Raw genomic sequence first — 26,218 nt, forward strand, 5'->3', positions numbered from 1 at the left:
TCGCCGGCTCGACCCTCGATATTTAACGTCGGACCTCGACGATCTTCATTTGATAATGTTTTCCGGGCCAAACGACGCGGGGGTCTCCACCATCGAGCATCTAGCTCGGATTATATACACCCGGCCGAACGGCTCGGCCCTTCGATGTCGTTGCTCAGATAATTTACACCCGGTCGAACGGCTCGGGCCTTCATCTTTGAGGCTTGCTCGAATAATCTATACCCGGTCGACCGGCACGGGGGTCTTCGCCTTTGAGCCTTCGGTTTAAATACTGTACGCAAACCGACCGACTGGTGCGGGGTCTTCGGTCCTAGCTCCCGATTTGAATAATATACACCCGGCCGAACGGTCCGGGCCTTCAGTTGACCTTGAGACAGTTATCCGCTCGGCGCATAATGCTCATGACCTTGCTATGTTCTCATGATTGACTCCTGCAACTAAAAGATACAGATGCACGACACAAACATAAAATATGTTACATCGGCGCACCTCTCATCCAGTCCGGTATGCTGGAGGTGGTTTGCGCTCCACGGTCTCTCTAGCCGTCGTCCACCCTCATCCTCCAGGTAGTAGGCGCCTGAGCGGAGCTTTTCGACCACTTTGAAGGGTCCTGCCCAAGGAGCCTCAAGCTTGCCCACGTCTCCGATCGGCTTCACTTTTTTCCAGACTAGATCACCGACCTGGAATGATCTGGGAATCACGCGCCTGTTGTAATTTTGTTTCATCCGCTACCGGTACGCCATAAGCCGGACGGTTGCTCTAGCCCTTGTCTCATTGACGAAGTCCAGCTCTAGTTGTCTCCGCTCGGCGTTGTCTTCATTGTAGTTCTGGACCTGGTCAGACTCAACTCCGACTTCTACTGGGATGACCGCCTCGCCTCCATATACTAGGTGAAATGGTGTGACACCTGCTCCCTCCTTTAGGGTTGTGCGAATGGCCCATAGGACGCCCGACAGTTTGTCCACCCAGCTTCCTCCCATATGGTCGAACCGAACCCGGAGTATTCGTAGGATTTCCTGGTTGGCTACTTTGGCTTGACCATTGCCCTGAGGGTACGCCACCGAGGTGAAGTATTGCTCGATACCATAGCCTTCGCACCACTCTCCGAGCTGTCGACCGACGAACTGCCGCCCGTTATCAGAGACGAGTCACCGAGGAATGCCGAACCGACAGATTATGTGCTGCCATATAAACTTTTTGACCATCTGTTCAGTGATCTTGGCCAGCGGCTCAGCTTCCACCCACTTGGAGAAGTAGTCGACCACCACTAAGAGAAACTTCCGCTGCCTGGTCGCCATTATAACGCCCGCCCCTTCCGAGGGCGCTGAGGCTACCCTAAGGGATGGGGTTACTTAATACCTACTTAACATACATGTGCATATGATCTCATGGAAGCGGAAGATATCTATATGAAAATTTTCTTATTATCTTATCATATGCACCTTTTCTTAAACATGGCATGTGAACCATAAATCATACTAATATTCATGCATAACTTAATCCATATTTGTTACTTGAACGTAAATCATAATCTTATGAATCTATTGACATGAAATAAAACATCATAAATGCATAACATACTAGTTCAGGTCATCATCATAACATAAGGTTCAAACTTAGCTCACATGCACAATTCAACCAAATAAAGTTTTAAAACTAAATAAGATCTATCCACCATGTCATTTCCACACACACTCCCTGCCTTTCCTGCTGCTCCCTTTAGTTCATCCATTCCTTGCCTTTCTCTGTAGTACAAGGAAAACATAAAAACTATAAGCCCTACGGCTTAGTGAGTTCCTTTCCTACTCATAAAACCATAAATCATACGTACACATAAAACATATGATAGCATGTGAAAGACATAACATAACCACATCGTAGCATCTGAGAACATAACATACAATATATCATAGCATGTGCGAACATATCATGAAACATATCATATCATATGGGGTCATAACATGAAACCTATCATAACATGTGAATACATAACATGAACCAATAACATGATCATCCGAACATCTTAAACATAATTCCAAAAATAAATGGGTGTGAGGGTAAATCATATAACATGTACATGTAGATGCAAAATGTTCCTTTGAAAATGCATAATGAGATGAACATATGCAACATGTATTTTCTTTAAACATATCATATACATACTTGAACATAATATCATCATAAGGGCCCAGCTTGTACCACATACATACATAAATGCGCGTAATCCCTAGGATAGGGTAGCTAGCCCTGAACCTACTAGGGGTCTAGGTCCGTTCATAGTCCGTCGACCTAGGGGCGTACTAAGGAGCTCATCCCTTTTTACGAGGCCCGTTTTATAGACCATCGACCTCGGGGCGCTTATGGAGCCCACCCTTGGTACAAGCCATACAAAAATAAAATAGCATATCATACATATCATGTATCATATCTCTTATCATGTCATCATACATATCATGTTCTTGTCTTATCATACATATCATATCATGAAGAGAGCTCTTGATCCCAACTTAAGGGAAACATCTCTTTATCGTATCATGAAGAGTGCTCTTGATCCCAACTTAAGGGAAGCATCTCTTAGGCTTTTCTTCTTACATGAGCCTTTCATAACATATCTCATAAACCATAACATGTTCTTATCATAACATAGAATCATAGTATGTTACATGAAACATAGCATTTATCATATCATGAAGCATAGCATAACATCTCATGAAACTTAGCATATATCATATCATGAAGCATGGCATATCATATCATGAAGCATAGCATATATCATATCATGAGGTATAGCCTATATCATTCCATGAACATAGCATATCATCTCAGATCATGAAGCATAACATATCTTGTCATATCATGAAGCATGAAACTGAAACTAACCATATACCAAGAATCATACAACATGAGAAACATAAGCATGCATAGTTAGGTTCAAAAACTTTCCCCTAACCTATTCTTTCAATCTTGGCCGAAACCTTACTAGCATGAATTCTAAACTTTGGCCACCATAAGGAGCATGAAACTTCAACCAACTATAGATAAATAATCATACATCATAAAGAAGCATAAACAAGCATGGTTAACTTTCAAGACCTTGATCTAAGCTCATATACTTGCTTGGCCGAACCCTAATGTGAGGTAACCATATATCAAGAATCATACCACATGAGGAAACATAAGCATGCATAGTTAGGTTCACAAACTTTTCCCTAAACTTATTCTTTCAATCTTGGCCAAAACCTTACTAGCATGAATTCTAAACTTTGGCCACCATAAGGAGCATGAAACTTCAACCAACTATAAATACATAATCATACATCATAAGGAAGCATAAACAAGCATGGTTAAATTTCAAGACCTTGCTCTAAGCTCATATACTTGCTTGGCCGAACCCTAAGGTGAGGCTCTAGGATTCATTTGTACAACATGTAGCATGGAAACTTCTCTAATCTCATACTAAAGATCATACAACATGTAGAAACATAACTAAGCATAATTAGGTTAGAAAAACTTAAGTCTAAGCTTACACCCTACCTTGGCCGAAACCTACTAGTAGGGTTTCAAGTCTTCTAGTAACATAAAGTCTCAACCTAACTTCATACAAGATATCATACCTCATGAGTGAATATAAACAAGCATGATTAAGTTTTAAATTCTAACCCTAAGCCTCATATCTTATCTTGGCCGAAACTTCACTAGGGTTTTCATCCATCATTTTTTTTTATATAACATGAAGCATAAAGAAAATCTAAGCTATCCATACATAAGAGTTCATTCATCATGAGGGGCATAGACATCATTGTTGGTTGCTACTCGGAAAACCTAGAGGTTCCACTGTACAAAAATTTTGTACAAAGGTCTGAACCTTTTCCTAGCTACCATGTGTTCTTTTAAATTAAATTTTGGATCGCCTGCGGAACTTAACACGTTTGATCCAAAACTTAATCTATTTGTTCTTTTAGGTTTTGACTTGGATCTCCTGTGGAACTTAACACGTTCGACCCAAGTCACCTTAAGTTATTAATTCCATTAAATATTAATTTCCATAATTGGTTCCCAGTACTGACGTGGCGAGGCACATGGCCTTCTTGGATATGGGAGCAACCACCACCGACTAGACAAAACCTTTTATGGAAAGCTAATATTTAATTTCCTAAAATAACTTTAGGTTAACCAAAGAGAACAATCAAATCACAAGGAAAAGAAAGAAACAAAAGAACACAATTTCGAAAAACCATATTCGAAACACTAGAACGTAAGCCTCTTGTATTTAGTATTATTTCCAAAAATAACTAGTATGATGCGGAAAGAAAAATTACTAGTTATACCTTTTAGAAAAACCTCTTGATCTTCTACCGTATTCCTCTTCTTATCCCGGACGTCGTGTGGGCGACGATCTTCCGAGACGAGAACCACCACGCACCTTCTTCTTCTCCAAGCAAGGTTCGGCCACAAGAAGAACCACCTCCAAGGAAGAAGAACTTGATCACCACCAATACTCCAAGGGATCTTCAAGATGAGGCTTCCTCCTCTTCTTCTTCTCCTTCCTAGGTCCGGCCACCAACAAGAGCTCCAAGAGATGTATGGTTCGGCCACCAAAAGAGAAGAAAGGAGAAAGGCTAGGGCCGGCCACAAGAAGAAGAAAAGAGGGAGAGAAAAATAGAATAGATTCATTAGCAATGAAGCCTCCTCTACCCCCTCTTTTATAATCCTTGATCTTGGCAAATAAGGAAATTTTAATAAAAACTTCCTTAATTCTTTTGCCATTGAAAAGGAAAATTTATTTAATTAAAAATAATTTCCTTTCTCAATTTTATAATGGCCGGCCACAAGAAAAAAAACTCCAAGCAAATAAAATTTTAAACACCAATTAAAACTTCCTTATTTGCTTCCGGAATTTTATAAAAATTTCTCAATAATTTTTATCCCTTCATGATTGGTTTATAAAAAGGAAATTTAATAAATTAAAATCTTTCTTTTAAACATGTGGATAAAAGAAAGTTATCTCTAAAATTAAAATCTCTTTTAATCTACAAATAAGGAAAGATATCAAATCTTTTCTTAATCTCTTGTAGAAACTTATAAAAGAGAATATTTAATTTTTAAACTTTCTTTTAAATCATGAACATGTTTAAAAAGGAAAGTTTTCTTAAAATTTAAAATCCTCCTTTAATCAACAAATAAGGAAAGATTTCAAATTTTAAACTCTCTTTTAAACATATAGATGATTTACAAATAAGGAAAGTTTTTACTAAAAATTAAAATCATCCTTTTAAACTACAAATAAGGAAAGAGATTAATCTCTTCTCTTAATCTTTTGTAGAAAGCTATAAAAGGAAATTTTTAATTTTTAAACTCTCTTTTAAAAACATGATATCCACATAAGAAATAATTTTAATAAAAATCCTTTTAATATTCTAGTGGTCGGCCACCTAAGCTTGGGACCCAAGCTTTGGCCGGCCACCAACTTAACTCATCCACTTGGTCTTGGCCGGCCCTAGCTTGGGTTCCAAGCTAGCTTGGCCGGCCCCATTGGATGGGTAAGAAGGTGGGTATGCGGTGGGTATAAATCTCTATATACTAGAGGCTACGATAGGGACCGAGAGGAGGAATTGGTTTTGGTCTCCCGATAAAATTAAGCATCCCGTGTTCGCCCCGAACACACAACTTAATTTTATCAATAATAATTCATTCCACTAGAGAACTATTATTGAACTACCGCACCAATCCCAAATTACATTTTTGGGCTCCTTCTTATTATGAGTGTGTTAGTCTCCCTGTGTTTAAGATGTCGAATGTCCACTAATTAAGTGAGTTACTGACAACTCATTTAATTAATATCTTAGTCCAAGAGTAGTACCACTCAACTTCATCGTCATGTCGGACTAAGTCCACCTGCAGGGTTTAACATGACAATCCTTATGAGCTCCTCTTGGGGACATTCTCAACCTAGATTACTATGACACAATTTCCTTCTATAATCAACAACACACACTATAAGTGATATCATTTCCCAATTTATCGGGCTTATTGATTCATCGAACTAAATCTCACCCATTGATAAATTAAAGAAATAAATATCAAATATATGTGCTTGTTATTATATTAGGATTAAGAGCACACACTTCCATAATAACTGAGGTCTTTGTTCCTTTATAAAGTCAGTATAAAAAGAACGACCTCAAATGGTCCTACTCAATACACTCTAAGTGTACTAGTGTAATTATATAGTTAAGATATACTAATACCTAATTACACTACGACCTTCCAATGGTTTGTTCCTTTCCATCTTGGTCGTGAGCTACTGTTTATAATTTATAAGGAACCAATAACATGATTTTCTGTGTGTGACACCACACACCATGTTATCTACAATATAAATTAATTGAGCAACTACATTTATCATAAATGTAGACTTTTGACCAATGTGATTCTTATTTCTAGATAAATATTTATACCAAAAGCTAGGCTTTTAGTATACACTCTAACAATCTCCCACTTATACTAAAAGACTAAGCTGTCATATCTGCTGCCATACATCTGATTCCCATGCCTTTCAAAAAGCTCTTGCCTTAAGGACCTTAGGTTATCATCTGATGCAATCTAGGCGGCAACAACTTCTCCTCGTTATACGATTTCTCGTATTGGGTGGTACTTGCGCTCTATTGTGTTTACTTGCCTTATAGACTTATGGTTTCTTCGAGTTTGTTATTGCACCAACATTATTACAATAAATTGTAATAATCTTTGGACAAACCAGAAATCATATCTAAATCTATCTTGAGGTTATTGAGTCATTCAGCTTTTATGGCTACCTTAGAGGCTTGCCATATACTAAGCTTCTATGGTGGAGTCCAGATAAACACCTATGCTTATCACTCTTCCATAGTTATGACTTTACCTCCTAAAGTAAACACAAAACCCCGAGGTTGACTTAATATTGTCCCTATCCGATTGGAAGTTAAAATCCATGCAACCCACAGGGACCAAAATAACTGCCTTGTAAACTAGCATATAATCTCTAGTGCCTCTAAGGTACTTATATGCTTTACTGCAGTCCAATGTCCTTGTCTAGGGTTACTTTGATATCTGCTAACTATGCCCTTGGCAAAACAGATTTCTGATCTCGTGCATAGCATACATTAGGTTGTCTAACTGCCGAAGCATAAAGAACTACCTACATGTCCTCAATCTCCTTTGATGTCATCGAAGACATCTCTTTAGATAAAAACACTCCATTCTTAAAAGGTAAGAAACCTTTCTAGGAGTTTTGCATGCTAAAAACGAGTAAGGATTTTTTTCATATATTAAACTCGGGATATATCTATATATATTTTTCTTGCGATCCCTTATTACTTTGATCATAAAAATATATACATTCTCCCAAGTCCTTTATATCGAATTATTCGGACAACCATACCCTTACTTCTGACAACATTTTGATATTGTTTCCAACTACCAAAATTGTTATCTACGTATAGTACAAGAAACACCACCACGTTTCCATCACACCATTTGTATACACAAGACTTATCCGTTTACTCAATAAATCCAAAGATCTGGATTACTTTGATAAACTGGATGTTCCAAGACCTTGAAGCTTTGCCTCAGTCCATAGACTGATTGAACTTTCACACAAGATGCTCTTAGCCCTTTATAATGAACCCTTCTGGTTTGCTTTATGTGGATGCTATCTTCAAGACTTCCATTAAGGAATGCTGTCTTGATATCCACTTGCCAAATAGATAAAAGAATCTGGATAGACTTAAACATAGCTACCAGTGAAAAAGTTTCCTTTTTCATCAAGCCTTGCTTTTGAAAGTTTCTACCTTTCCTGTCTATCCCTCTTTTCCTATTATAGACCTTTTTACACCCAAAGGCTTTTACACCATTTGGTGGTTCTACAAGCTTCCAGATTTTATTAGAATATATATATTCTAATTCTGTTATTCATTACTCTTTGCCAAGATGCTGAATCTTTATCTTGGAGTGCTTCATCATATGTCCGGGATCAGGCTCATGTTCATTTGGGATCAAGTCCAAAGACTCTCCCAAAACATGAATCTCTTAGGTTGCTTGACAACCCTCCCACTACGAAGAGGCACTATCTATAATTGTGTATCTTTTATGATACGTGTTGCAGTTTCTTGTGATATTTCATCTTGTACAGTTGGTACTAGATCAGACATGTCCTTTATTATTTCCTTAAGAACAAATTTACTTATGGGCATGTGGTTTATTACATAGTCCTATTCTAAAAATCGGTCATTGATAATGACCTTCTGATTTTTAAGACTATAAACCTACTTTTGTTTCTCTAGGATAACTCACAAACAAGTGAACTCCTGCCCAACTTATCAGTGTCTCTTATGTGCTAGACCACCCAAATCCGAATATACTAGGCTTATGCCCATTCTGCAATTCTATGGGAGTAGAGAGTTCTGACTTTAGAAGGTATTATGTTCACTTCTGTTTCTAGTGTATATCCTTAAAACAAATTTGGTAATAACTCATCATCGATCTAATTATTCCATAAGAGCCTTATACCTTCTTTCTACTACACCATTCTGTTGGGGTGTACCAGGTGCAGTTAGTTAGGATTGAGTCCCGACTTCTGATAAGTGACTCCCAAATTATCCTAAGAGGTACTTGCCACTACGATCTTACCATAGTGACTTAATACTTTTACTTTAACATTTCTCCGCATCAGCCTTGTACTCTTTGAACTAATCAAAGTACTTAGTCTTGCGGCACATTAAATAAATGTATTTGTATCTTGAATAGTTATCTATAAAATAGATGAAATATTCGATACTACCTCTTGCCTGGATAGTCATAGGATCACACAAATCAGAATGAACCAATTCCATCATATCTTTGGCTCCATACCCCTTTGACTTAAAAGCTTCTTGGTTATTTTTCCTTCCAAGTAAGACTCGTAGGTTGGAAAGATTTCCACTACTAATGAACCCAAAAGTTCATCAGCTACCAATGAATCCTACTTAAGTTAATATAACCTAGCTTTAGATGCCAAAGATATAATTGGTTCATCTCCGAAGGTTGCTTCCTCTTAAAGTTAGAAGATGTGTTATAATTTCCATTTATTACATCGTGGGAGTTATTGGATTATAAATTGTCAACCATCATACCAGAATCGATAACTTGTCTATTTTTCTTGATAACAGCTTTGTTATCAAAATAGACACAATATCTATTCTATAATAGTTTAGAAACTGAAATCAGGTTCTTCCTAAACTTAGTACATAAAGACAATTGCTAATAATCCAAATTTTATTCCTATTAGAGAATAAACCTCTCCCACTGCAATAGCTGCTACTTTTGCAGTAGTGCCCATGTGGACGGTGTTTTTTATTTTCATTTAGTTGTCGGGTTTCCTGGAACCCTGCAATGAATCGCGGACCACACCAGGTACCGGTAGATAACTCCACTAAACATGTTTCAACTAATGAGTAAAATACACATATATTGTTCTTAGTTCTAAGAGGACAGTCTACCTTAATGTCCAAATCCTATTTCCAATCAATTATAATTGGGACCACTAAGTATATCAGCTAGGGATTGACCATTATCCTAAGAATCACAAAAATATTTGGTTAAGACCAACTCCTAAAAAATTCCCATGAATTTTGTATGCCACGTTAGTGTGGACGTATACAAATTCAAAAAAGAAATTTTATCATTTAATTTTATTATCTCGTCATCCTTTCTTTATGACGAATAAAATTAATAGTTGGTCTATCTTTAATCAAATATTTGGTCAAGACTCTAAATTTAAAATAATATTGATTCCTCTAACAATATTATTTAAATTTACCAACACCTCAAAACACCGTGAATTTTGCATGCCACGTTAGTGTGGACGTATACAAAATCAACATTTGTAAGAGGAGGGTTTTTACCCATTAACTTTCTTGTCAACGTTACTTTATGACAAATAAAATTATCTCAAACACCGTTAATTTTGTATGCCACGTTAGTGTGGACGTATACAAAATTAATCATTTGTAAGAAGGGTTTTAACCCTTTAATTTTATTATCTTGTCAACCTAGTTTTATGACAAATTAATAGTTGGTTTCATTTGGTCACACAAATAATAGCAGTGACTCCGATGGGGAGGATACTATTAGATGTGTCTAAGTGTATACCATTACTTGACACTAAGTCCATTAATAAGATTATGCCCCTTCCGTTGGGGAAGATCACACGCTCTTAATTAACTTCCTATAGTCATCCAAAAATGGAAGTCTGTTCTAGTGATCTGCAAACTAGCTCATCCGTTATGGAGGAAGGCACTCAGAGCCAACGCGCAAGCTTGTTTGCATCACTTACAAACCAGTAATGGAGACCATGGGATTTACTTAAAAATCCCTCTCCCACTTAGTTATTTATTAATGAGGAATTTTAACTATGCTAGCCTACTAAACTTGTAAACTAACATGCACACACAGCACAATATAAAAGCAATAAATAGAAAATCTAATTTTCAACTATTATGGCTTTTATCTCTAGTTGTCTTCCGTGTGTTGTCATCCCAAGCTGCTGCCATATTTGGCCACCGCCACCGGGTCTAGCTGTCGCATCCATCTTGCTCCTAGTTCCGCTGCGCCTCTGGTCCTTAGAAGGTTCCACGCTTTGCAAGATTCGATCCGCGACATAAATAGAATTTTACATTTTGATCCTATATTCCATAAAAGGAATGTACATGTATCTAGATCAAAATAAAATCCTAATAAAACTAAATACAGCCTCCTGTATTTTAATACAATCATGCACACACATATAAATGCCCTTGACATGTCCAAGGGTCCAATCACACATAATAACTATAAGCCATAATAGTTGGATCCTCGATCCACAAAGTTAGCACATCCTACTATTAACCTGCCTAAATTATGTATGACATGTGCATAATTAAACTAATACCAAATACACAGAGGCAAAACCCTAGCTCTGATACCAATTGTTGGTTGCTACTCGGAAAACCTAGAGGTTCTACTGTACAAAAATTTTGTACAAAGGTCTGAACCTTTTCCTAGCTACCATGTGTTCTTTTAAATTAAATTTTGGATCGCCTGCGGAACTTAACACGTTTGATCCAAAACTTAATCTATTTGTTCTTTTAGGTTTTGACTTGGATCTCCTGCGGAACTTAACACGTTCGACCCAAGTCACCTTAAGTTATTAATTCCATTAAATATTAATTTCCATAATTGGTTCCCAGTACTGACGTGGCGAGGCACATGGCCTTCTTGGATATGGGAGCAACCACCACCGACTAGACAAAACCTTTTATGGAAAGCTAATATTTAATTTCCTAAAATAACTTTAGGTTAACCAAAGAGAACAATCAAATCACAAGGAAAAGAAAGAAACAAAAGAACACAATTTCGAAAAACCATATTCGAAACACTAGAACGTAAGCCTCTTGTATTTAGTATTATTTCCAAAAATAACTAGTATGATGCGGAAAGAAAAATTACTAGTTATACCTTTTAGAAAAAAAAACCTCTTGATCTTCTACCGTATTCCTCTTCTTATCCCGGACGTCGTGTGGGCGACGATCTTCCGAGACGAGAACCACCACGCACCTTCTTCTTCTCCAAGCAAGGTTCGGCCACAAGAAGAACCACCTCCAAGGAAGAAGAACTTGATCACCACCAATACTCCAAGGGATCTTCAAGATGAGGCTTCCTCCTCTTCTTCTTCTCCTTCCTAGGTCCGGCCACCAACAAGAGCTCCAAGAGATGTATGGTTCGGCCACCAAAAGAGAAGAAAGGAGAAAGGCTAGGGCCGGCCACAAGAAGAAGAAAAGAGGGAGAGAAAAATAGAATAGATTCATTAGCAATGAAGCCTCCTCTACCCCCTCTTTTATAATCCTTGATCTTGGCAAATAAGGAAATTTTAATAAAAACTTCCTTAATTCTTTTGCCATTGAAAAGGAAAATTTATTTAATTAAAATAATTTCCTTTCTCAATTTTATAATGGCCGCCACAAGAAAAAAACTCCAAGCAAATAAAATTTTAAACACCAATTAAAACTTCCTTATTTGCTTCCGAAATTTTATAAAATTTCTCAATAATTTTATCCCTTCATGATTGGTTTATAAAAGGAAATTTAATAAATTAAAATCTTTCTTTTAAACATGTGGATAAAAGAAAGTTATCTCTAAAAATTAAAATCTCTTTTAATCTACAAATAAGGAAAGATATCAAATCTTTTCTTAATCTCTTGTAGAAACTTATAAAAGAGAATATTTAATTTTAAACTTTCTTTTAAATCATGAACATGTTTAAAAGGAAAGTTTTCTTAAAATTTAAAATCCTCCTTTAATCAACAAATAAGGAAAGATTTCAAATTTTAAACTCTCTTTTAAACATGTAGATGATTTACAAATAAGGAAAGTTTTTACCAAAAATTAAAACCATCCTTTTTAATCTACAAATAAGGAAAGAGATTAATCTCTTCTCTTAATCTTTCGTAGAAAGCTATAAAAGGAAATTTTTAATTTTTAAACTCTCTTTTAAAAACATGATATCTACATAAGCAATAATTTTAATAAAAATCCTTTTTAATATTCTAGTGGCCGGCCACCTAAGCTTGGGACCCAATCTTTGGCCGGCCACCAACTTGGCTCATCCACTTGGTCTTGGCCGGCCCTAGCTTGGGTTCCAAGCTAGCTTGGCCGGCCCCATTGGATGGGTAAGAAGGTGGGTATGTTGCGGGTATAAATTTCTATATATAAGAGGCTACGATAGGGACCGAGAGGAGGAATTGGTTTTGGTCTCCCGATGAAATTAAGCATCCCGTGTTCGCCCCGAACACACAACTTAATTTCATTAATAATAATTCATTCCACTAGAGAACTATTATTGAACTACAGCACCAATCCCAAATTACATTTTGGGCTCCTTCTTATTATGAGTGTGTTAGTCTCCCTGTGTTTAAGATAACAAATGTCCACTAATTAAGTAAGTTACTGACAACTCACTTAATTAATATCTAGCTCCAAAAGTAGTACCACTCAACCTTATCGTCATGTCGGACTAAGTCCACCTGCAGGGTTTAACATGACAATCCTTATGAGCTCCTCTTGGGGACATTCTCAACCTAGATTACTAGGACACAGTTTCCTTCTATAATCAACAACACACACTATAAGTGATATCATTTCCCAATTTATCGGGCTTATTGATTCATCGAACTAAATCTCACCCATTGATAAATTAAAGAAATAAATATCAAATATATGTGCTTGTTATTATATTAGGATTAAGAGCACACACTTCCATAATAACTGAGGTCTTTGTTCCTTTATAAAGTCAGTATAAAAAGAACGACCTCAAATGGTCCTACTCAATACACTCTAAGTGTACTAGTGTAATTATATAGTTAAGATATACTAATACCTAATTACACTACGACCTTCCAATGGTTTGTTCCTTTCCATCTTGGTCGTGAGCTACTGTTTATAATTTATAAGGAACCAATAACATGATTTTCTGTGTGTGACACCACACACCATGTTATCTACAATATAAATTAATTGAGCAACTACATTTATCATAAATGTAGACTTTTGACCAATGTGATTCTTATTTCTAGATAAATATTTATACCAAAAGCTAGGCTTTTAGTATACACTCTAACAATCATATCATCATTTATGTTTCAAAACCTTACTCTAAATTTCATTCCTATCCTTGGCCGAGACTTGAAGATAAACTTATCCAAATTTTATACCACATGGAGCATGAAAAACTTAAGCTATCAACATATAAGAAAGTCTAACAAGTTTTAGGAGCATAAACAATATGTTTCCTTTTTAAAGTATTGCCCTAAACCTTATAACTCATCTTGGCCAAGACTTTAGGTTAGAGTTCTTGAATATCATATGCATATCCAACTTAGCTAACAACATATAAAAGATACTACATCATGAAGAAACATAGACAAGCATGTTACCAAAAGAAACTTTGCTCTAAACCTTCTCCTTTTGTCTTGGCCGAAATTTCAAGGTGAGGTTCTAAATTTCTTTTTTTTTTTTTACAACATAGAGCATAACTTGTAAAATTATTTATCCTAAGTGACCACTAACCTATCTTGGCCGAAACTTGCAAGGAGATCTCTAAGATTTCAATAACATTCACATACAATAAAAATCGATAGCTACTTGTACTACAGTGAGGGGATACTCACATCCTTGCTTGATTTACTTAGGGAAGAAACCTTGCTTGTGGAGCCTTCCTAGAGAGGAGCTTCTCTTGATTGGGTTTCGGAAATGGTGAGGGAGAGAGGAGTTCTTTGGTCACGGGGGAGAGGAGTAGGGAGGACGAAGAGAGCAAAATGAATGTTTTCATTCATTTTCTCCTTTTATTCCAAATGAAAAGAAGAAGGGAAAATGAATTTTTTCCTTCTCTTTTCTTTTACTCATCCCTTAATGAAAAGAGAGAGTAAAAATCATCTTTTCCTTTGAGAGGGAGAAGGCAATTCCAACTTCTCTTCCTAAATGAAAGAAACTTTCTCTTACTCTTAACTATATTGTCCTTTCTCTTCCTAACAATATATTCTCTTGATTCATTGGTTATCACATACATATATCTAGTAAGAAGTCCAAGGTTCAAACCTTGGTCATCTCTTTTTGGTTCTATTTTATTATTTTTGCAAATTTCCACATAAGGCCTATTTTGAACCATGGAAAAATATATGAACTTGCTAGGAACTCTATGGGTGTTACAGCCATGGGGAAGGGACCTACGATATCCATGCCCCACTGGTCGAACGGACAGGATACCGTAGACGCCTTCATTTCCTCCGTCGGCCTGTGAGAGGAGTTTTGGTACTTCTGGCAGGATAGACATGTTGCGACGGTCCGAGCGGCGTATTATTGTAGATTTGGCCAGAAGTATCCGGCCAGCAAGATCTTTGTAGCCAGGGATCGTCTGCCCGGATGACCTCCGCATGATCCTTGGTGTACTTCCTGGAGGATGTATTCTGCGTCTTCCGAACTAACGCACTTTAGCAAGGGGCGGGAGAAAGCTTTTTTGTAAAGCTGGTCCCCAATAAGCGTGAACCGACCGGCTCTCCTCCTCAATAGCTGGGCTTCCTCCCGATCGGACGGTGCAGCTCCCGAGCGTAAGAACTCTATTATTGTTGTCCTCCAATCGCTCGGGAAGGTGATGCCTTCCATCCGATCGATGTGCGCCACCAAGGATACTTGCTCGATTGGTTGCGGGATGACGACTGTCTATATTGAACTTGCAAGCTTGGCCAACTCGTCCGCCGCTTGATTGTCCGCTCGGGGTATCTTCTGAATAATGACTTCTCTGAAGTTGGGCTTGAGTTTTTCGAAGGCTTCCGCATAAAGTTTGAGCCGTGCATTGTTAATCTCAAAGGTGCCCGTGAGCTGCTGGGCGACCAGTTGAGAATCCGAGTAAAGAGTGACCCGACCCGCTCCCACGTGTCGAGTGGCTTGCAACCTGGCTATGAGGGCCTCGTATTCTGCTTCATTATTTGTGGCTCTGTAATCCAGCCGGACGGACAAGTGCATCCGCTCTTCTTGAGGAGAAAGTAATAGGATACCAATTCCGCTCCCGAGCCGAGTGGACAACCCATCCACAAATACTTTCCACATAGCTTCAGGCTCGGGATTCTGCACCTCGGTCACAAAATCCGCTAAGGATTGCGCCTTGATCGCCGCCCGGGGTTGATATTGGATATTGAACTCACTTAACTCCGTGGTCCACTTGATGAGCCACCCGGATGCCTCTGGATTCAGGAGCACTCGTCCCAATGGGCTATTAGTCTTGACGATGACTGTGTGCGCCAGGAAGTAAGGACGGAGCTTCTGAGCGGCGAGGATCAAAGCAAAAGCTAGTTTCTCGAGCCCAGTATAAGGAGATTCAGCATCCTTTAGAATATGACTTAGAAAGTACACTGGTTCTTCGCCGCTCGACCTTACTAGAGCCGAGCCCACAGCATGCTCGGTTGAAGACAAGTAAATATGCAGAGGCTCACCCACAGTAGGTTTGGCAAGCACGGGCAAGGAATTTAAGTATGTCTTCAGCTCCTCGAACGCCCAGTCGCACTCCTCGTCCCATTGGAACTTGGTAGCCTTGCACAGAATTTTGAAGAAAGGGAGGCTCCGATCGGCTGTTCGAGAGATGAACCGTGATAATGTCGTTATCCGACCGGTAAGGCGTTGCACCTCCCTCAGATTCCTGGGAGGCGGCATATCTTGTAATGCTTTCACCTTGCTGGGGTTCGCCTCTATGCCCCGCTCGGTCACAATATAGCCCAAGAAGCGCTCACCTTTTGCTCCGAACAGACACTTCTGAGGATTTATCTTGACTCCATATTTTCTCAGCGTCTGAAAGGTCTCCTCCATGTCCGTATATAAATCCGCCGCTCGGAAGGATTTTATGAGTATGTCGTCGACATACACTTCCAAGTTGCGCCCAATCTGCTCCTGGAATACCTTGTTCATCAGCCACTGGTAAGTAGCTCCCGTATTCTTCAAGCCGAACGACATCACATTGTAGTAGTATGTGTCGTCTAATGTAACAAAGCTAACTTTCTCCTGGTCTTCTCGGGCGAGCGGCACTTGGTGGTAGCCTTGATAAGCATCCAGCAGGCATATCAGCTCGCACCCGGCTGTGGAATCAACCAGTTGATCAATCCGAGGCAAAGGGTAGAAGTCCTTTAGGCATGCCTTATTTAAATCTCGGAAGTCGATGCAGACCCTCCACTTGTTGTCCGGCTTGGAGAACAACACCACGTTTGCAAGCCAGCTCAGGAACTATACTTCCCGTATGTGGCCGGCCTCCAAGAGCTTCTCAACTTCCGCTCAGATGATGATATTCTGTTCGACACTGAAGTCTCTCTTCCTTTGCTTTACTGGTCGGGCGTCCGGTCGAACGTGCAGCGCGTGCTGGGCTACGCTCGGCGAGACTCCAGGCAGCTCGTGCGTCGACCAGGCGAAAACATCACAGTTTTTCTGGAGGCATCTGATCACCTCCTCTTTCTGGCTCGCCTCCAGATCGGCCGCTATGAATGTGGTGGCATCCGGTCGGGTAGGGTGTATCTGTATCTCCTCTTTTTCTTCATAAACCAGAGGAGGAGGTGTTTCTATTATAGCGTTTACCTCGATCCGTGGCACCTTCCGAGTGGACTTGGCCTCTGCTCGGACCATTTCCACGTAGCATTTCCAGGCTGCCAACTGGTCTCCTCGCACTTCTCCTACCCCGTCTTCCACCGGGAACTTAATTTTCTGGTAGAAGGTGGAGACGGTCGCTCGGAACTCGTTAAGGGCCGGTCGGCCTAAAATAACGTTGTAGGCGGAGGGAGAGTCGACCACGATAAAGTTGGCGGTCCTCGTCCTTCTGAGCGGCTCTTCTCCCAATGAGATAACCAGTTGGATCTGTCTGACCGAGAGAACTTCGTTGCCGGTGAAGCCGTAGAGGGGTGTTGTCATCGACAGCAGCTCGCCTTGGTCGATTTGTAGTTCGTCAAAGACCTTTTTGAAGATAATGTTGACCGAGCTGCCTGTATCAATGAAGACGCGGTGAATAGTATAATTAGCTATTACCGCTCGGATAATGAGGGTGTCTTCATGCGGGACTTCGACTCCTTCGAGATCTCTCGAGCCGAAGCTGATCTCGGGTCCGCTCGCCCTCTTTTGGCTGCAGCCGACCGCATGTATCTGCAGACTCCAACTTGGCATGCCCGGTTGGAGTCACCTCCAGTCGACCCCCCGACGATCATGTTGATTTCGCCTCTTGAGGCATTGCCTCTATTCTCCTCCTCCCGAGCGGATGATCGGGGTTGCTCACGCGACGTCCGAGGATTGTCCTGCCGTCGATGATGATGTCGCTCGGGAGATCTTCTAGACGTCTGCCGGTCGGCTTCTTGGTGTCGTTGTCACCTATCGGGTGATGGGGATCGGCGACGATAACTCCGGGGCGCGGGGAGGGCAATCAACGGAAGGCTTCGGCAATCCCGAGTGTTATGTGTAGTCGTTCGGTGAAACGAACAAAACATGGGAGTCCATACCTCCCCCTTTTTCTTGGGCGGATCGGCCGCTACCTACTGGACGGCGTGCAGCCTTGTATGCTGATGAGGACAGGCTACTTCCACCCGTGGCCCTTTAGCCAGTTGTTGACTTGTATGTGCCTTCCGCTCGACCCTGGCCGGCTGCTCGGCTGGCGCTTCTTTCCTTCTGGCTGCCTGGGCCTCCTCTACATTGATATATTCATTGTCCTTGAGCAGCATGTGGTCGTAGTCCCGGGGCGACTTCCGGATGAGCGAGCGGAAGAAATCACCCTCCAGCAGCCCTTGCGTGAAGGCATTCATCATCGTCTCCGAGGTGACCGTGGGGATGTCCATGGCCTCCTGGTTGAAGCGCTGGATGTACACTCGGAATGACTCCCTCGAACCCTGCTTGATGGAGAAGAGGCTGATGCTGGTCTTCTGATAGCGTCTGCTGCTCGCAAAGTGGTGGAGGAAGGTCACTCGGAACTCCTTGAAGCTTGTGATAGATCTGTCCGGCAGCCTTCAGAACCATCGTTGTGCCGACCCTGAGAGGGTGGTGAGGAACACTCGACACTTCACACCGTCCGTATACTGATGCAGAGTGGCAGTGTTGTCGAATTTATCTAGGTGGTCGTCCGGGTCGGTGGTCCCATTGTATTCCACAATCATGGGAGGCACATAATGCCTTGGCAGTGGGTCGCGCAGGATGGCTTCCGAGAACTGTCGGTTGATCCGCTCGGGAGATGCATCCGTTCGGGGAGCTTTACCTTTCCTGTTGTCCCGAGCGGGCACTTCGTCAGATGAAGATCCTCGGTCTTGGTTGGCCGGCACGGTTTCCATTGGTGTTCGGAACAAGGCCCTGTGGAATGGAACTGTGGTGGGTGGTGCATCCTCTGGTGCGCCGATCGTGTAGGCGCAGCGGAGACCGACAAGAGGGGGGTGAATTGCTGAAAACAAAAAAAATAAAAACTACCCTCCTCGGATTTTAACTCAGAATTTAAATCAGCAATAATAATAGCAACTAAATTAATGAAACAGAAAAAGAAATAAGAACAGAAAAGACTCAAGGATTTAACCTGGTTACAACCAAGGAGGTTGTTAATCCAGGACAGTAGAAAAGAGCGCAGTAAGAAAATTCTCCTTCTCTGAAGGCGGAGAAGCCTTTTACACTTTTGAAGCTCACTAGTTGCTTAGGAATTGCTTACAGATTGATTGCTTGAGTTGTACTTCAATTCCTAGCTCCAGGGGCCTTTTTATAGCTCCTGGAAAGTCTATCCCGAGGGTCCAAGGTGCCTCCAACAAGGTTCAAGGCGCCTCCAGCTCGGTCAGCGGATAAAACTTTATCCGCTGTGCAAACGGTCAATTTTGACTGTTCAAGGCGCCTTAAACAAGCCTTTCAAGGCGCCTTCAATGTTGAAGGCGCCTTGAATATGTTTAAGGCGTCTTCAATATGTTTAAGGCGCCTTCAACATGTTTAAGGCGCCTTCAAGCTATAGTAATTTTTGCTACAGTAATTTCAGCCTCTTTTGACTCATTTTCTTCTTCGCTTTAGCTTTCGAAGCTCCGTTCTTTTGGGTGATTGCGGCCAACCGAAATAAGGCTCACCCGAACCCAATTCCCGGCCTTCCCCTCGAGCAGCCTTCCGTCCCGGCTTAACGTCCCTCGAACGCCGCGCACGCTCTTCACGCCCACCGGAGTACTCTTCCGCAGCTCTCTCATCCTTCGGACGCACCGAGCCCGTCGGCTCCCTTCCCGTGTCGTCCTTCTCGCTAGCTGCGTCTTCCGCTCGACTTCCTATGCTCCTAAGCTCTTGCACACTCAGACACAGGGATCAAACACAGCAGGACCTAACTAACTTCGTTGATCACATCAAAACTACCACGGGGTCCAACAGACCGGACCTCTACTCTATCCCCAGATTGAGGTATGCTCCGGTCGGCCCGTTAGGTCCGCCCGACCCCCTGATGCTGATGCCGCCGGTCGTGTCGTCCGCTCGGCTTGCTCCTTCTGCTGTTGCTCCACAATCTTGGCTGCTCGCGCTTGGATGAGTGCGTCGAGCTCCTCGGAGGAGAGTGTTACCATGTGTTGGTGTCCAGCTTCTTCCATCTCGTCTGCTCGGAATCAGGTGCGTTCCCACAGATGGCGCCAAATTGATCCTGTCCGAGCGGTGAGTCGATGGACGCTGGGGACATGGCGCTCTCCTCCGTCTTCGATCGGTCGACGTGGATCTGCTATCCGAGCGGGGGACCTGCAAAGAAGCCGGGCTGGGAGGGGTTTCCCGGCGACGGCCCTCCGACGCTCAAGTCAGGCAATCGGAAATAGTAGAATAGTGGCTCCAGGGGCGAGATCGCGTGTGTGTCTGTACCTCCGTCGAAGTCTCTAGGGGTCCTTATATAGGACCTCAGCAAAGCTAGTGCACGCTAATCGAGGCGTACACGTGTCCCTCCCCATACCTCGGGATGGGTCTGTCAGAAAGGTATACCTGACGCCATGCTGCAGCAGTCCAAGCACGTCTTTGATGGGACAGTGGAACATTCTGTCGTACGCTTCTGGACAGGGCCTAGTAGCTGACCCTGCTGAGTGTCAGTGGCGGGTGTTACCCTGTACTGTCCTGCCTGCTATTGGTCCGGTCTGAACGTCCGCTCGGATCTCTTCATCCGAGTTTTGTGAGCTCCTTGATCCGCTCGGATCGGGACCAGTCCTGTGCTCGGATGAGGCGGCATCGTTGTTATGCGACTCGGCCGAGCGGTCCTTTCGCTCGACACATATGTTCTTTCACCTTGAGAGTCAAAAACTCAATCTGCGGTTGAGTTGTTTTCCTTCCGGCCGGGAAGTGCTTAGTCCGGTCGGCTGGACCATGTGCCTGCTCGGACGGGCATTGGGATGACCCCCTTCATCCTTTGACCTCTATGTGTCATTGACTCCCTCCCGAGTGGGTCCCCCGTTCTTATCACCGGATCAGCTTCGAAAATAACAGCTAAATTTGAGTTCTAAAAAGGTTAAAAAAAAAAACTTAGCTGAAAGGAAGTTTAATAAATACTTAGGCTTTAAAAAGATTTTCTTGCAAAAAATACTCAACCAAAAAAAACTTTTTATCAAATACTTAGCTTGAAAAGAAAAACTTAAAAAGGATAGTTAAGTGCATAAAAAAAATTTGATAATAGCTTAACTTTTAAAAATATTTTAACTTTAAAAGGAATTTTTTAAAAAACTTAGAGTTTGATAAAAGAAATTTTGAAAACATTGTTAAGCTTGAAAAATACTTAATTGTATCAATTTATATAAAGCTTAGCTAAGTTAACTTTCACTTTAACCAAAAAAAAAAATTTTAAACAAACTTGTGCTTTAAAACTAAATAAAATTAACATAAAAAATTTTTAAGAGAGAGTTTAACTTCTTAGTTAAAAAGGGAAAAAAATCTGGTTAAATTTGAGAAAGTCTAAAAAAATTTGATAAGTAAAACAAAATAATAATAAAAAAAACTCTCTACATGAGTGCAAAATATAGGTTCTTTAAAATCTTAAAGTCCAAGCATGAGAATTTAAGGTTTCAAACTAAACACCTATTTTTCGTTAACCAAATGTCTAACCATTAGCTACTAGCTATTTACCTTAAGGCAGTAGCTTTCACTTGATTAGTCAAGTTAAGCAAGTGTTCCAGTTAGTTTTGACTAAAAATGGATAACTTAACTTGATCAATTTTAATTTGATATTTATTGCCTAGACTTATGTTGATGCACAGACATAAGTATTCTGAAGTTCAGGATGTACCCTATGCATCTCACACCATTCTAAGTATTTTCATACACAAGCAAGGTAAGCCTAGTATACTTATGAGATGCTCTGGTTGAAACCTATGCTTTTTAGGAGGTAGAAACCTAGGCTAAGTCCAATCTTTTTGAAAATCTAATAAGGTTGGAATTTTGAAAATATTTTTCCTAGAAATTAAAATCATTTTGAAAATAATTTGGCAGCTTAAGAATCCTAGTTTAGTAAACACATTCCTAATTAAACAAATAAGCCAAAAAAAACTATCTATAAATAGCAAGTCCAATATATACAATGCATAGAAAATGTATGAAGTATGATCAAGTCTGATCATCGTCAGCTGGGTGTGGTGGTAGGGGTCGCTCGGGCGCGCACAGAGTCTAGAGAATCTCATCTAATCTCGTGGTCACGTCGTCTCCGAGAGAAGTGAGTCCGGAGGTCATCTCTGCTTGGAGTGAGTGGAAACCATCCGAGTTTGACTGACAAATCTGCGCAGAAGACTCCTCGAGATGAGTGAGTCGATCCTCGACGGACAGTGAAGTCAAGGGCTGGGTGTAAGTCGAGGGTTGTGCCAGAGTGGAGGGATATCCAAGAAGCTCCTCGGCTATAAACGCTGGCCACTCCTCTCCCTCGGCTGGAGCAAAAAACGGAAACTCATCCTCGGCCTCTACTGGAGCAGCTGGCTGCGACCCACCTCTCCAAGCTAGGACCCCCTGAGCGGTAGTGTCTATATGGACTAATGCTAGTTGACGCTGATCGATCTCATCATATGGGCCAAGGGAAGTAACCCTCCCCTAGGTCATGTCTATCTCTAGGGTCGAAAAGATATATGTCAAAACATGACAATAAGGCATGTGGACAATAAGGGAAGTAACCAGCCCGGATGCATGAATGATGTTATGAAACATATGCAATGCAATATCTATATCTAGATGCTGACATAGGGCATACAAAAAGGAGTGAGAAGGACGCATCGTCAGAACATTCTGAGATGTGATCGGAAAAATACAGGCAGTTAAGACTCGATACATGATATAGTCCTGGACCCTAAGAGAGAGTGACCTGAAGTCAGTCACCACAGGTGGTCTCTTCTCCTCCAAAAAAATACATATAGATAGTATCTAATGTAATATGGGAATAAGGCTCGCTAAATGGTAGGTCTCTACTAAGGTAACACAAAAAAAAAGACATGCAGAGGGTCTGAGTCCTAGGCTAGTATGCAATAAGGTGGGAGAAAACTGAAAGTTCTTTCCACCAACTTTGTTGGAGTAAGTCAGATCGTCTATTCTTTCTAGGTTGTTATAAAATTCATCATACAAATCATGATTTACTACATAACTGTAGTAAACCAACTTATCTAGCTGGTAATGCTCAATCATCTAGATAATAAGATTACAATATTTAGCAAAAAAGGATCTACTCAAATATCGACATTCGACTGGAGAAAAAGTATGCTTAATGAACTCTAGCCTATGCCATTTAACAGAAAATCTAGCATTGATGGATGGGTCATTACTAGTAGTAGGGGCTATATGTTGTCATTTCCTAATTTTAAACATACACGCACATATATATAAAAAGGCACAAAGATTAAATACAAAAGCAATATAATGAAGTAGGGTATACCTAGGAGGCATTTTGAGGTCTAAATGGGGATGAACACTACAAGAAAATCCCTCATAGACATCAGTGGAACAACAACGGTTTTAAGCAAAAATCGATGTCTTTGAGTATTTTACACCGGTTTTTCCAAAAACCGATGTCTATGAGCGCAGATTTTCACTCATAGACATCGGGTTTTTAGGCGATGTCTATGAGCGCCTTTTTTTCCGTTAATAGACATCGATTTTAACAGCGGTTTTTAAAATCCGATGTCTATGAACCAAAATTATGGCGGACTTTCTTAGCGCGCTTTCTTTTGGGCTTCTCCTCACCCACCATAAATCGAAACCCTAATCCTCAGGCATCGATCCCGCTCCTCAGGCGCTTTCTTTTGCCTCCCGCTCCTCAGGCGCCGATCCCAGCTCCCCCTGCCAACTGCACTCCTCCCCAGCCCCCGGTGTCGTCTCGCAAATCGAGTCAAAAACCCTAATCCTCAGGCGTCGATGTGCCCGTACTCGAGCGCCAGGCGCTCTTTCTCCGCAAACTCTGGATCTGCTCTGTGCTCTTCGACTTCTCTAACACGCTCAAGTCGGCCCGCGAGAAGGAGGTGAAGCGGCAGACACTGTCAGAGCTCGTCGACTTCGTGCAATCCGGCTCCGGCCGGCTCAACGAGCAGGTACAGGAAGAGCTCGTCCATACTGTGGACGTCAATATCTTCCGCAGTCTCCCTCCGGCTTCCCATGAAAACACCGGCGTCGAGCCCACCGACCCGGAGGAGGAGGACCCCTACAGGTGGGTGCGCCGAGACGAGTGCTTAATTTTTTTTTTTTCATTTTGATTGCTGGGGGAAGCGCGACGAGGCCCTCATCCTCCCCGTGAACGATAGCATCAGCGTCACCCTCGATCCCGACCACCTCTCTGCCACTACCACCGTCGCCGTTAGCCCCACCTTCGATCGCGATCGGATGTGGCTTAATGGCCAGGTAAACTCCCCCCACTTAAATCTTGGTCTGCAACTCTTAGTCTGAGTGAGTTGATGATTTTGATGGGATTAAATCTAGTAACTTTTTTCTGATTTTGTAGGAGATTTCTGTTTCCGGGGACAGGTTCCAGAATTGTTTGAGGGAAATCAGGAAGCTCGCGAGAGATGTGGAGGATGTGGACAAAGGCGTCCTAATCAGGAAGGAAGATTGGCAGAAACTGCATGTCCACATTGCTTCTTAAAATAACTTCCCCACTGCTGCAAGGTTGGCTTCTTCAGCTGCTGGCTTTGCTTGCCTTGGTTAGAACTTGTCTTCCCTGCAGTGTATGATTATTGCTTCGAAAATGGCTCTAATGAAATGTATTTCTGATAGTTTTCACCCTGGCAAAGCTAATGAGCGTAGACCAGGATCACAGAAAGCTTTCATCTATAGCGAGGTTTGTGTTCCTACTATGAATTTATAGTTGTCAATGATCTCATTTACCTGTGGTGCTCATAGTGTAAATGTTTGTTCATTGGCCTCCACTGTAGATTTATTCTACTGCTATCTTGTGTAAAAGAATCCAGGGCTTAGTAATATGGTGAAATGCCAATTACAGTAGACATGTAATACATGGTGCAAATTTGTGTGGCATTGTTGTGTAGGCAGGGATCAGGTAGCGCGTGTCGTAGTCTGTATGGTGGTTTTGTTAAATGGGCGATGGGTGATGTAAGTTAAAAATGATAAGTCAGGATGTTTCAGTTGATGGTATGTTCAAATTTTATCAGTTGATGACTTGATAGTGCTATTTTTCAGGATGCTAGCGGAAGTGATAGCATTGCAGTTCCCCTTGCCCCAAAATCTCATTGGAATGATCTTGTTATTATCATTGCTGTGGTATGTTGTCATTAAATATCCAGATTTGGTGTTTCTATTAGAGTTCATGGAGATTTAGTCTATGATTTGGAATTTTTAGGATTTCCCAATGATGCAATCTTGCTTATAAGATGTACAAGTCATCTGATTAGAATTTGCTAACTTTTTTAGTTTAAGCACTTGGGCCAAATTCACATTATGTAGCCAAATGTTACACGCATTTTGTGACACACACACACATAGATATATATCAATTTCCTTGATAAAGTATACAGAATCATTTGAAAAGTAGTTATGTCCTGCCATCAAACTTAATTGTAACTAGAAATAGAATTAAGTATCAAACTTAGATCTTGTCGTGTCATAGAATGAAATTATAATGATTAATGTATAATTTGGGTTGAGTTGTTTATCATGATTGTGATGGTTATAGATTGATCTTACTTGTATGTCTCGCAGTTCTTTATAATTTGATCCTCTTGCTTTCTTATTTACTAAAGTTCTTTCAGACATGTAGTTGAATCTAGTATCAAGATTTCTTCCAGGGTTAGTGTCAAAATTCTATTGTCTTTAAGATGCACAAACTGCTTCTTCCTTATCCTGAATGGCCTTTTGGTTAACTGGTGGACTTGGGTGAATGATTTTGCTTTGTTTGCTTGGGTTTGAGGGTTAAGTAAGGTTTCTCACTTGATTAATTTTTTTTATTAAGTTAAAGACACAAGATGGGTTAGATTTGTCAATTTATGCAGGCAGTTAGGAAATGATCAATAAGGCTTAACTAGGTTAGTCTCTATTAGCATATGTAATCTACTTTAACCTTGAAGGATGGATGGATCTTTTAGGAGATGGTCTCTACCAAGATTATTATTAAGGTGAAACAGTGTCAGATTCAGTAAGGGTGGAGCTTTCTCTAAATGTATGAGCACTAAACCCAATTGAGATCAGGGCACTAGTATCTGAA

At 41.1% G+C, this 26,218-nt stretch overlaps 1 pseudogene; it reads left to right on the top strand.

Moving 5' to 3' along the window:
* The first annotated feature begins 20,540 nt into the window (after positions 1–20,540).
* LOC121967953 lies at positions 20,541–25,293 on the top strand (annotated as a pseudogene).
* The last annotated feature ends 925 nt before the right edge of the window (positions 25,294–26,218 follow it).

This window comes from Zingiber officinale, chromosome 3B (genome assembly GCF_018446385.1).
Source record: "Zingiber officinale cultivar Zhangliang chromosome 3B, Zo_v1.1, whole genome shotgun sequence".
NCBI lineage: Eukaryota > Viridiplantae > Streptophyta > Magnoliopsida > Zingiberales > Zingiberaceae > Zingiber > Zingiber officinale.